The following is an 8,605-nucleotide window of genomic DNA, read 5'->3' on the forward strand; positions in this document are numbered from 1 at the left end:
GTTCATGGTCTATATCCAATTCATGACGTCGTCTATTTGAAGCAGTAGGTGGGACACGTTGTTGATATTCAGAATCCATGTTATCTGCAAAAAATACTAAGTGTAAATAAACAGAGTGTGTGTAAAATTAATGAGAGTGTTTTAAATTATAAGTGTGTGTGTAAAATTAATGAGAGTGTGTAATGAGTGTGTGTGTAAATAATAAGTGTTTTAAATTATAATGAGAGAGTGTGTGTAAAATTAATGAGAGTGTGTGTAATGAGTGTGTGTAAATAATAAGTGTTTTAAATTATAATAAGTGTTATAATTAAGTGTTTTAATTAAGAAGGAAAAAAAAAAAAAAAAAAACCTGTTCGGAAGTTCACAACCGAAAAAACCTATTATGTTCGGAAGTTGTTGTCCGAAATTAAAGCTACTATTCGGAAGTTGAAAACCGAAAAAAAAATTATTTTCGGCACTTGAAAGCCGAACCAAGTAAGTATTTTCGGAACTATAGTGCCGAATAGAACCAGAAAATTCGGAACTCTAATGCAGAATATTATTTTTTTTTTCGAAACTAGATTGCCGAACAAAAACAAAAAATTCGACTAACTAGTTCCGAATGAGGAAACACGGCAATCACTTGCAATGGTGGACGGAAAATGGTAAAAATTAACCCTACATTACAAATAAAATAGGAATGAGAAGATTCTAATCTGTGTAAACTAACCTAAAATGTGAAGATTTCAATGCTCTTCAATACCCTTCAATGCCAATACTTCAATGACACAGATGGATGGATGAAGCTTTTGGGGAGGAACGGTGGAGAGTGTGAGAGATGGGTGTGTGTGTGAGAGGGGTTCTTAGATGGGTGTGTGTGTGTGAGAGGGGTGACAGACGGGTGTGTGTGTGAGAGGGAAGGGGTGTGTATGATTTACATTTGGGGGTATATGTGGAATGATAGGTGTGTGTAGTGAGTCAAATATATTAGGATTTATTTTTTTAGTGTGTGTATTAAGAAGAATTTGTATAGAGAGGAAAGGGTGTGTGTATATAGAAGCTCCCCACGTCTTGCCCTTCTTACAGCAAAACTTGTTGACATTTCCTTTTCTCAAGAAAAAATTATTTTAAGTACTTATCAGGCTATGCACAAAGTAAATATAATATATTTTTTTTTTGGAGAAAATTATAACTATCTCGCTTCAGTTTCTGGCAATTTTAAAACTCTTTGTAGTTTTTTTTTTTTCAAAAATAATTTCTAATAATTTTTTAAAATTACATTGATCTCCCTCGATGCCAAACTCTCACATTTTGTTGACACCATGAAGACTATTGGACTCTGTATTAGGCCCAACTGATGCCCATCACCATAGAGAAAGATGAAGTATGTGATATGTGAAAATGGCCCAATAGAAATCAACTGGTTTTGATATGTAATTTGATAGCTCAAGATTTGGGCCAAATGATATCATATTGGTCTGGTTCCAGTCAGATATCTTTCATAATTTGTTGACTGATGATTCACCGTTTAGGAATTGACCTTTTTACTATTTTTTTTAACAAAAATGTATAAAAAAACTAAATTAATATTTTAATTTTTTTATTAAAATATTTTCTTCCCAAACACTCCAAATTTGTATAAAAGATGTCAATCTTTATTTCATTAATTACCTTACGTTCCTTGCTAAGGGTCAAATCCATAGTTTGACTGAGAGACCTAGGCCTGTTTTGTAAAATATGTTAAAAGTTAGTTTTTATTTTTTAATAATTTTTTTTTTGATTTTTTTTGAAAAAAATACAAAAAAATAAAAAGTGATGTGACCTAAAAAAAAAAAAATTTAAAATATTAATTTTTAACCAATCTTTTAAAAAATTAACTTTTAACCAAACTAGCTTTCAGGACCAGAATTGAGAGGAATTTTCATGCCGTTGAATTCAGAATTCAAATCTCTCTCTCTCTCTCTCTTAAAACACATAAGCCGGAACAAAAAAAAAAGCATTTAAGAAGTTGAAAATAAGCCAACAAGCGAAATTATCAAAATATCTTTGTGCGTGAATAAGCCAAAATTTTTTTTTGTATGAGGGTAATATGATTAATTTACAATTTTGTAAATGACATGACATCATATTAAAATAATTTTGGAAAAAAAAAGTGTTTATTTCTATCTTCCCAAATAATTTTGTGAATAAGTCAAAAAATTCCTTATTTTCATTTTTCTAAAATAGGCCTAAATTACTTTATCCCTTTATCCGAATACCTTCATAATTATTGAATTATATAAAAATCTTAACACAATTTAATTTAATCTTGTGCTAAGATATGAAATTTAATATCATCGTTAGTTTTTGTATTATAATACAAAACACTGAATGCATTAAACTATCATACTTACAGGAAGAAAATGAATTTCACAGTTTCTTCCCCATAACATACATTTCAATTATGAAGTTCTTACACTGTATATCTGTCTATAAGACGTGTGTATATATATATATATATATATGGGGTAAATTACACTTTGTCCTCTTTTTATTTAACTATTTTCTCAATTTGACTCTTAAAATTTATTTTTTCTCTTTCTATTTTAAGTTTTTCCTAGTTAAAGTTAATTTTTGTTCAAAATTAGACAAAAAATACCATAATAGCTGTCATATAATATAAAAAATATATTATTTTATTGGGGTTTAAGTTTATATTAGAAATGTGAGTCATAGATAATAAAATATTTTTATGTCACATAATTGTCAATATGTCATTTTCTTTCTAATTTTTAATAAAAATTAGTTTTAAAAATAAACTAGAAAAAACTTGAAATGGAAAGGGCCAAAATGGGTAAAAATAAACAATAAGAGTCAAAGTGAAAAAGTAACTAAATATAAAATGGACAAAGTGTAATTTATCTATATATATATATATATACTAGCAATTAGTAAACACATATAATTAAAAAAATAAGAAAACAAATAGTTAAAATTTTAAAAATCAATAAAGTGACAATTTTTAAACTATCATAGATATTTTCGAAATAAAAAACTTGTGACGTGTATACCATTTCCAAACTTTACTTTTTATATATCGGTTATATATAAGATTTGCCTGATATAATGATGAGGTGGATCGACGTCCATCCACCCATTTCTTATCTCGATCAAAGAGGTACATATACCAAGGAGTCCAGATCCTCTCCAGTCAAAGTTTCCAACCAGTCCTCCGGTCAATGGCTTAGATCTTGCCACGTCACCCCACTCAGAAAGAACGGCCCAGATCAACGAAAAAAAAAAAAACACAAATTTCAAACTTCCCACAAAACAGAGCTCCTCATTTTCAATCTGTAAACAAAAAAAAAAAGAGAGAGGGAGAGGGAGAGGGAGAGGAGACACCGTCCATCTGCCATCGTTGTTGGACCACCAGCCACCATTCCTCACCAGCGACCACCGTCCATCTGCCATTCCTCACCGGCGACCACCAGGTTGAGAAAATAAAGTAGATTTGCAAGAAAAAAAATTAGGGCTTTTATTTGGGGCTTTACTTTGATTTGGGGCTTGCAATGCATATGCATATATAATGTATGTATATACATATATAATGTATATATATACATAAAATGAGGAGCTGATAATGTATATAAACAAAAAAGCTGTCCATTTTGGATCTGTAAACATAGCTATGGATTTTCAAATTTCAGATGCTCATAATGTATATAATATATATATATACCACTGTCCATCTGCCATTGTTTTTTTTTTTTTTTCTTTACATGCTCATAATGGTTCATTAAAATATATATATATATATATATATATATATTTGATTATGTGCTCTGTGCATCTTTCAGGAAATTTTATAGAGAACACTTTTCAAAAATAGAGGGAATGAATGAATATATACATTATCTTCAACAATTTTCAAGCACTGGCCCACTATAGGAAAATAATTTGAATTAGTGCTTGAATGAATAAATTTGAAAAGTGCTTGAATTATGGTTCTTGAATCAGAGCTAACAATGTCTTAGACAAATTTAGTTTGGTATCATTTTCTGGTTATTTTAAATTGATTTGATGTTTCCATTTGTATTAATTATAAATGATAGTTATATGAACATATTAATCATTTTAGAGTGATTTAGAATCTGTTGAAAATCAGTGTGTTCAAAATCAGTGTGTTCAGATTATTGTAAACATTCAGATTATTGTGTTCAGATTATTGTTCAGATTAATGGGACTCATTTCCGCTTTACAAGTACACAGGGTTTGGTGTTTAGATTGAACTTTTTTATTGTGTATGATAAACATATGCATGTGAACCTCTTTTTTGTAGGTCAATGTCAATGTCAATGTCAAGCACAAATGCAAGTACGGACAACATGCATGAAGTTAGATTCGAAAACTACAATTGTCGATGTGGCAGAAAAGCTATGATGTTTTGTTTAATGGTTGAATGTAATGGATTGCAATCTCATGTTAAACATAACAGTGGTCATGTTGTAATCTCTTGACACTAGAATGCAAAACCTTGAGATGTTGACAATAGAATGTAGACTCCTCTTCACAGGATATTGTTGTAGCTGTTGAGATGTTGAACAATCAGAAACCTGAGAATCAGGTTAGTGATACCAGTTTTGAGAATGCAAATTGTTTATTGACAAAGACTGGTAAGGCAGCAGGGGAACACCATATTCTCAGTAATGAGGTTGATATGGATGCTAAAATTATGGAGGGAATGAATGAACAATATCTTCAACTAATATTTTTGGATGCTCATATATCAAATGATAGAATAGAAAATTCATCCACACATAATTAGAATTCATAAAAATTAAAATTTGCAAATGCTTCAAAAGAACCCAAATTCAGATATAACATTACAAGTACAAATCTGATTCAGATAGAACCCAAATTCAGATTTAACATTACAATTACAAATCTGATTCAGATAGAACCCAAATTCAGATAGAGCTAAGGTAAAATTAGATAACAACTCACGTTAAACAAATAGATTGCAACATGAACTGGAAATATTCAGCACCAAGTGGATTGCAACAGGCTTAAAATTTGAAGTGCCTTCCACCTTCCATCTCTTTGTGCCCATCTATACCCTGAAAAAAATTTAAAAAATAAAAAAAAAAAACAAAACAAAACAGCAAGAAAAAAATAGCATGAACTCAGTCCAAAAAAAGCGCAAAATAGCAGCACTTGGAGCACCCAAACAGCAAAATAGCAAGAAAAGAAAATCAAAACAGCAACTATTTCTGCCTTGATCAGTACCTGACTACACAAAAGATGCAAATGGCCTATGCTCTTTATTTAACTTGTAGGTAGTATCAAATGTAACTACATCGTCAAATTGGGCATAATCCATGATCATTTGTGCATTGGCCCAAAACATATTCGTTATTTGCTCCTCATTATCAAACTGGAAAGCATAAAAAAAAGATGGATTCTCCACAGATTTTTGTTGAAAGTATTGCAAGACATTACCTACTTCCCCATATGCTAAACTTTTTTGTCTTTTGGTTCTCAAGTAATTTTTTTGATCTACTTTGAGAAACCCAAGAGACTGCCTCCCACCAGCTTCCCTACCCATGAGTTCAAAAGATTGCCCTAAACGAAGACCAGACTGTGACGCTAAGTCTAACTCAATTGCTTGGGTAGGTGATATCTTTTTCTGCGATGGCAACATATGGGCACAATCTAGAGATACAAGTTGATGGTTGTGTTTTTCTTTGAAATCAATCACAACAAATTTCTCAGTACTGACATCCAATTTAACAAAAAGACGGTCCTCACAACCAATCCTAGTTTCAGCTCTAGGGTTTTTTGTCAATGGGTCTCACTTGTCAACCTTCCGAAATCCCTCTTTGTTGCAAACCAAATTTCTAGAAATAATTTGATTAGTAACTTTGTTCTTCTTACAATATTCCCTTCTTATGCTAAACCCCATTCTTGCTCCATATGCATTATAAAAATCATATGCACCTTCTTCTGAATCAAAAGTCATTCTTTCTTTTGGCTTCCAACCACAATCGTTGTCAGCTTCCATATCCATATCAAAACACAACTGCAAAGTAAAGACAATGAAATGGGAGAAGCTTTAGAAAAGCTTTCTTCATACACAACTTTAGAAACAAAAATAATAAAATTTGAACATTAACATTTGAACATTAATAAAATTTGAACATTAACATTTAAAAAATCAAACAAGAACCTTTAAAAAGCACATAACCTCAGGTTTTAATGGGGTGAGATTTAAATTTAAAAACAAATATGATTTTGAATATTACATGAGGTTTCAAATTAAAAATATGTCCTTGTCATGTTATCTAACCCATGGCTACCAGCAAGCTCTCTTTGAGTGGAGAAACTAGCTTAGAAAACAAAGGCAAAACAATTTAAAATTTTTTATGTTAATTGAAGCAGTCATTTTTGTTATGCAAAACAAAGGCAAAACAATTTAGAAAACCCATGGCTACCAGCAATCATTTTTGTTATGTTTTTCATACTCTCAAAAGCTTATTATTCAACAATAATATGTCACTATTCTTACAAGTTTCTCTAAAACTTGTTTGACACTAATATTTTAATTGATCACAAAATATCCATATGCAAGCAATGAACCATTATCTTTTTTTTTTTTTCTATAATGGGTCATTAAGGAAGGTGTTATTTCCATGATTTACGCACTGAAATAATTCAAGCAAACCTGGAACTTTTCAAACATCACTACATGGAGCAGAAGCTATTATAATTTTTAGGAATTAATGAGTATTGGTTTTTGGAAACTGTTTATTCTACCCAAAAACATACAAGATGAAACAATATTTAAAACACATTTGGTGAAACTATTTTTGAAAAGTGTTCTCGATAAAATTTTCTGAAAAATGCACACAGCACATAATCAAATATATATATATATATATATATATATATGAATGAAAAGTGTTCTTTCTTATCATATTTCATGTATAAATGAATGAATTTTTTGAATGTAACAACAAAAATGGGAACAATAACACAAGATTTGCAAAGGGACTGGAACATCACCAGCAAAACTTGCAGCTGAATTGCTTTCTCGCCGGGGCTCTGGTTCGCGGTCCCCGGAGCCGGAGCGTTGATGTTCACCACCGTCGAGGTCCGCCGCCATCGATGTTTGTTGCCTTCGCCGTTGTCTATTTCACAAGAAAGATGTTGCTAGTGAAAGAACTCAATGGGAGGGAAAAGAGGAAAAGACGCTAAATGGGAGGGAAATTACGGAGCTCTGTTTTGTGGGAAATTTGAAATTAGTTTTTTTTTTTTTTCGTTGATCTGGGCCATTCTTTCTGAGTGGGGTGACGTGGCAAGATCCAAGCCATTGACCGGAGGACCGGTTGGAAACTTTAGCTGGAGAGGATCCGAACTCATATACCAAGGTTCATGGAACTCGATCCACCCAATGCCATCCTCCTATTGGCTATATATATCTACAAAAATGTTTCAGGCCCTTTTTCTCCATCCCTTTTGACCCTCTCTCATTCTCATCGGTTACATTTTTTTTTTTTTCATGCTCATTCAATCACTACCCGCTACGTGTGTGTGTGGAGTGGTGAGGGTGATGATTAGAGGGATCTCTATCATGACTCATATATTTATATTATTGTATAAAATTCTCGTTTGGTAGAACTTTTTTGAGGTTTGGGTTAATTTAGTCACAAAGTATAAAAGAAGGTAAAAATTAATAAGATAAAATATTATATTTAAAATCATAATTATTACACTTTTCTTTCATAAAAATAAAAAAAAAAAGTTAAAAAATTTAACCTAAACAAATTTTTTAATCTCAAACTAATCCAAAAAAAAAAAAAAAACTCAATCAACTTTCGAAACAAACCGAAAGCCCTAACCATTTGAAATTTTGTCACAGTTACCAAGTTTAAAACAGTTAAATAAAAAGATATGGGTCCAGCTTGTCCATATTTAAGATCAAGATTGGATCGTCCAATTCAATCCATGTGCCTATTTTTGGGATTCATTTCGATAATTTAAACCGTTCAATATATAAAACTCATCGAGTGCTATATTCTTGTACAAAATTATGTTGATTTGATATCGATAGCTATTTGATCGGATCAGATTTCTGTCAATCGTTTATTTTTTTACCGTCTATTTTTTAATACAAATCTGATCCGATCAAATAGCTATCTATATTCGATTAACATGATATTTTATGAGAATATATAACTCGACGGATTCTACACATTGAACGGTTAAAATTATCGAAAAGAAATCCAAAAAAAAGCCCATAGGCTGGACTGGACTGGACGATCCAATCTTGATTGATCTCTTTTATATTTACCTGTTTTAAACTTGGTAGCTTTTACGATTGATTCAACTGATCATAATGTAATGGAAAACAAACCACCCAAGTAGAAGAAGAGCAAGACAAGGAAGATGACACCCAAAAAGAAGCAACATAGGCCAACGCACACATTCTCACCGCCGCTGCCATGACCGTTGTTCTCTGGCCTCACACGCCGATGACGCCGATGACCGGGTCTCCGTGGTTTGAGAGCCTTGTCTATTCCTTTGTCTCTATTCATTTCTTTCTTATGAGAATCAAAAGACAAAGAGAGAGAGAGAGGCCTTGTTATGT

General features: G+C 31.7%; 2 long non-coding RNA genes across 2 annotated transcripts; one reads left to right on the plus strand and one right to left on the minus strand.

Moving 5' to 3' along the window:
* The first annotated feature begins 3,316 nt into the window (after nucleotides 1–3,316).
* Nucleotides 3,317–4,592, plus strand: LOC145824481 (uncharacterized). The gene is made up of 2 exons (XR_014366011.1): nucleotides 3,317–3,449; nucleotides 4,298–4,592. It is a non-coding gene; the product is annotated as an uncharacterized LOC145824481 (long non-coding RNA).
* A 64-nt stretch (nucleotides 4,593–4,656) lies between these two features.
* LOC145824482 (uncharacterized) lies at nucleotides 4,657–8,333 on the minus strand. The gene is made up of 3 exons (XR_014366012.1): nucleotides 7,021–8,333; nucleotides 5,956–6,037; nucleotides 4,657–5,075 (listed from the first exon to the last, which is right to left on the minus strand). It is a non-coding gene; the product is annotated as an uncharacterized LOC145824482 (long non-coding RNA).
* Between the last annotated feature and the right edge of the window lie 272 nt (nucleotides 8,334–8,605).

This window comes from Camellia sinensis, chromosome 4 (assembly GCF_055761805.1).
Source record: "Camellia sinensis isolate YWXY chromosome 4, ASM5576180v1, whole genome shotgun sequence".
NCBI classification, from domain to species: Eukaryota; Viridiplantae; Streptophyta; class Magnoliopsida; order Ericales; family Theaceae; genus Camellia; species Camellia sinensis.